This window comes from Etheostoma spectabile, chromosome 3 (assembly GCF_008692095.1).
Source record: "Etheostoma spectabile isolate EspeVRDwgs_2016 chromosome 3, UIUC_Espe_1.0, whole genome shotgun sequence".
In the NCBI taxonomy this organism is placed as follows: Eukaryota; Metazoa; Chordata; class Actinopteri; order Perciformes; family Percidae; genus Etheostoma; species Etheostoma spectabile.
In genome coordinates, this window is record NC_045735.1 from 266727 (window position 1) to 271746 (window position 5020).

Below are 5020 nucleotides of genomic sequence, written 5' to 3' on the forward strand. Positions count from 1 at the left end.
TCCAGCTGACTGATAAATGATCCAATTCAAGAGGCTGCACTGTCACATTACGGGGATTTTTCCAAAAAGGCTGTTTTGTAAAATTCCCCTTAATTGACGTGTCACCTATTATAATAAACCCACGCGTAGACAGACCCGGGCCAATTAACCTCTGATCCAACGAGCGTTTTTATCTTCTTTGTTGTTTTACAAAGTATGTCCCACGACACCTCCGCTCCGAAGCACCTGGAAGAGCGAGTTAGTAATGTACCGACAAAACTTTCCATTCATAAATGTCGATATTTTAGATCAACCCCCCGTCCAAGTTTGGAAGATGCGCTAGACCCTTTATATATATATAATATATATCTATATATATATATATATATATATATAAGTCCTGAACTGGTTAAGTCAAAGCCCTTGATTTGATTCATTTGCTTGAAACTCTTAATTTAATTTGAGATAGCCTCCTCCGTTATTTATTTTTTTTATTTATTTTTATTTATTTATTTAGTTTTTCTTCCTCTTCTGGATGTTACTTCGCTATGTATTTGTTTTTTTGTCTGTTCGATCCGAGGCAAAAGTTTATCTTTTGAAATTGGTTTTGTTTTTTTTCCTACTGCCTTGTTTGTTTGTATATTTGTATGATTGAATAAAAAAAAATAAAAAAAAAAGTAATTAAACCTACATCTTGAGCCCACTTTCCTCTAAAAGTGAGAGAGCAGGGCCAGTGTGTAAAAGTAATTCCCGTTTTCAATTCAACAACAATTACGTCTTATTTAACGCTTTTGGCAAACTGAGACGTTCTGCATTTGGGACCCAAAAAGGTTTTTTAAGGAGCTGAACGTAAACCACCGATTTAATCTGAGATATAGACGTGATGTTTGGTTTCGATCACCCCAGCATGTTCTCCAAAGGTCTCAGAAAGGATCCTGTCCAACAACATTGGTCACGATTAAAGTTTTAGACCCCGATCTAATCATTAGGGTTCTTTAGAAAGCCTCTAAAGGTCGTTGAAATGCAGATTTCACGTCTTTATGATACGAGTGGTACATCCAGAAGTTTTTGGGGAATGAAACAAAAGTAGAAAAAAATTAACTTCCTTGTTATCCGACAGTTTCCTATTCATGAGCATTTCTTTCCTCCACTTTACTCCACATTTCCCAAAATGTGTCATGTTACAAAATCTACAGAAAACGCGTCATGAAACAGAGAATCGCACCGTCGTCGTCCTGCAGCTCTTTACTGTCGAAAAGCAGATGTTTTCTAAACGGATCCGTGGATTTGATTGGTCGTGTGTTGGGAGTTTTGGGACATCTTGAGATAAAGAAAGAAAACCGAGGTCTGTTTGGATCCTGGCTGGTTGGAGGAGCACCAAACGGATCAAATCTGCATTTTATGATGATCGTCACTCCCATTAAAACGTGTTCAGAGCTTCCTGAAGTGTAAAATTAAACAAGTTTGACAAAGACAGGCTCAGAGTTTGGACGTTGTCCTCTCTTTAGGTCAAAATCCAGCTTCTGAAAAAGACTTTTTACCGACAGAAAGAAAGAAAAATAAAAGCCAAAAAGACTTTTTGAGTCTGACTTTCTGCATTTAAAGGGGGAATCATTAGAAATTCAGAGTTAGGGGCGTAGACCCAGACCAGCCTCTTCCCATTAACAGGTCACAGCATGAAGTCTAGACCGCATGACTTCCCTGGGACCCTCGTCCACACAGTCCATCCTAAAACGCCCCTGGGACCCTCTTCCACACAGTCCACCCTGAAACGTCCCAGGGACTCTCGTCCTCACAGTCCACCCTAAAACGTCCCTGGTACCCGCGTCCCACAGTCCCACCCTAAAGCCCCTGGGACCCTCGTCACCAGGCCACCCTAAAAATGTCCCCCCCCCTGGAACCCTTGTCCACAACAGTCCCACCCTGAAACGGCCCAGGACACTCTCGTCCTCAAGTCACCCCCTAAAACGTCCCGGGATACTCCTCCACTACAGTGCCACCCTAAACGTCCCAGGAGACATTTCGTCCACCACTCCCCCTTAAAAACGTCCCAGGGAAACCCCTCGGCCCCCACAGTCCACCCTAAAACGTCCCAGGGACCCTCGTTCCTCACAGTCCCCCCCTAAACGGTCCCTGGGACCTCGTCCCTCACAGTCCAGCCCTAAACTCCCTGGGACCCTCGTCCACCCATCCCCCTAAAACGTCCCTGGACTGTTTGTCTCACACATCCACCGCTAAAATCGTCCCGGGACCCTCTGTCCTCCGCCACCCTAAAACGTCCCTGGTACTCTCGGCCCCTCCACAGTCCACCCTAAACATCCCTGGAGCCTCTCGGTCCACACAGTCCACGTACCCTTAAACTTCCCTGGGACTGTTGTCCACACATTCCACACCCTAAACCTCCCCTGGTACCCCTCGTGCCACACGATCCACCCGAAAACCTCGCCGGTACCCTCGTCCACCAGTCCCAGCCCTAATATGTCCCTGGGGACAATCTCAACCAGTATAACCCTTGTATAGGACGTCAGGGATTGTTATTACAGGATCTGGGGGAGAAATAAGCATTCTTTAACCTTCTTAAAAACGTCGCTTCAGGCGACACTGGATGCAGAATACAGTTAAAGCGTTTGACACGGGCTGGAGGAGACCTCATTTTGTCTCTTGGGTAAATATCCTGTGATCTATTTTTAAGTCCAGGTGATAAACGGGCTCCACGCTGGTCTCATTTCACACAAAACCCACGGCCGCAGAGCCTCAAACAAAAACAAGCGAATGGGGGGTGAAGAACTCACCATCAGCACAAAGCATCTCCTCCTCTCTCCTTCATGTAAGACAAGTATAACACTATGTTTACAAGAGGCTCGATAACAGGACATCTATATCTTACAGGACCCAGCGGTACAGGCAGAGTATGTTCCAGCAAACCTGGCCCCCCCCCGAGCAAAGGTCCTGAGTGACCAGTCTGAAACCATCCTTTGCATTACTGAAGGAATCAGGATCAATGTCCAAGACTCTTCCGTCCGGCTGCGAAATTCTTTTCGTTTTTCCTTTACATCTTGAGAACTTTGACCCACAGCGGCTTGAGAAAGTTGATTAAAAAGAGGGAATAAAACACATCATTTTGGAGAAATTGATCCTTAATTCGCCCTCACATTCCAAAGAAATTAAGAAATCTCCAATCTTTATGACAAAACCCTATTTCTTTGTGAAATGACTAATGGATTAATAATAATTAATAATTTTACTATAAAATACAGGGTAATAATATCACTCCCCACTATGTTTTAAATACAGGGGTCCATAAGTATACCCCCCGCTACGGTTAAAATCAGGGTGTCCTATAAGGTCGTACCTCCCCTATGTTAAAAATACAGGTGCATAAGTACTACACCCCCTATGTTATAAATACAGCGTCTCTTAATAATATACACCCCCCTATGTTTAAAATAAATCGTGGGCTAAGTATAACACCCCCTATGGTTAAAATCACGAGGGAGAAGTAGAACCGCTCCCTATGTTAAATACAGGGAGCATAATATACACCTCCCTTATGTTCAATACAGGTCATGAGTTAGTACCCACTCCTCCTATTGTTACTACAGGGGGGACCAAAGTAACATCCCTAATCCCTATGTTCAAAAGACAGGGTCATAAGTATACAGCCCCCTACCTGTTAAATACAGAGGCAAAGTTATACATCCCCCATGATTTAAATACAGTGGCATGAAGTGACACCCCCCATGGGGGGGTTAAAATACAGGGGCATAAGTGTACACCCCCCTATGTTAAATACAGGGGCATACGATACAGCCCCCTATGTTAAAATACGGGCATAAGTATACCCCCCCTAATTTAAAATACAGTGGCATAATATCCACCCCCTAGGTTTCAAATACAGGGGGCAGAATTATACAACCCCTATGTTAAATACAGGGCAGAAGTATAAGCACCCCCCTGGTAAAAATCAGGGGGCATAAGTAACACCCCTATGTTTTAAAACAGGGACATAAGTATACACCCCTATTGTTAAATTCCCATAGATTAAAGCAGTGTTTATTTGAAAGGCCTTATTTCATGGGTCCTAACTGTCCTCTGCCTCATTATCATGCTATGAATACCAACACATTAAAGGGTCCATGCTCATATTTATAACACTTTTAACCTGTGGTGTAGTCTAATGTAACCCCCCCCCGCCCCCCCCCCCCACACACACACACGCACACACACCACAACCTCATCACATACCCTTCACATACCTAAGATTGGCATGGGCAACGTCCAAGTCGTCTCAATGCAAATCAAACCAGCTGTTTAAGATAACTGAAATACACCTGTCAATCTCTATGTACGGTCTCTAATTTATGGTGAAGGGTGTGTTGTGTGTGTGTGTTGTGTGTGTTGTTTGTGTGTGTGTGTGTGTGGTGTGTAATGTGTGGTTGTTGTGTGTGGTATGTGTGTATGTGTGTATTGTGTGTGTGTGTGTGGTGTGTGGTTGGTGGTGTGTGGTGTTGTGTTTGTGGTGTGGTGTTTTGTGTGTGTGGTGTGTGTGTGTGTGTGTTGGTGGTGTGTGTTGTGTGTGTGGGTGTGTGTGGGGGGGGGGGGTTATTTAAAATTCCAAGGCCAAAGGAACTTTATCAGGATGCATAGTCTTCCTGGAGCCCTGTAATAATACTGGCCATTTAATAATAAAATGTACCTGCCTCTTGGGAATTAACATAGGGTGGTGTTACTTATGCCCCTGTATTTTAACATAGGGGGGTGTAAATACTTATGTCCCCCTGTATTTTAACATGGGGGTGTAATACTTTATGGGCCCTGATATTTTAACCTAGGGGGTGTTACTGTATCCCCTGTATTTTTAACATGGAGGGGGTTGTTACTTATGCCCCCTGTATTTTAAACATAGGGGGGGGTATACCTTAGCCTCCTGTATTTATTTTAAACATAGGGGGTTTTACTATGCCCCTGTATTTTAACATAGGGGGGTGTATACTTAAGCCCCCTGTATTTTAAAGGAGAACATTTATTTATTTACAGTACA

The 5020-nt window shown here is 43.7% G+C and overlaps 1 long non-coding RNA gene across 1 annotated transcript in view; it reads right to left on the reverse strand.

Annotated features, from left to right (window-relative positions):
* Positions 1 to 124: 124 nt before the first annotated feature.
* The window catches only part of LOC116687089 (uncharacterized), a 5883-nt gene continuing 987 nt past the window's right edge, over positions 125 to 5020 (reverse strand). The window contains exons 2-3 of the long non-coding RNA XR_004331457.1: positions 3558 to 3560; positions 125 to 788 (exon numbers count right to left, since the gene is read on the reverse strand). This is a non-coding gene — a long non-coding RNA (uncharacterized LOC116687089). The remainder of the gene's footprint in view (positions 789 to 3557; positions 3561 to 5020) is intronic.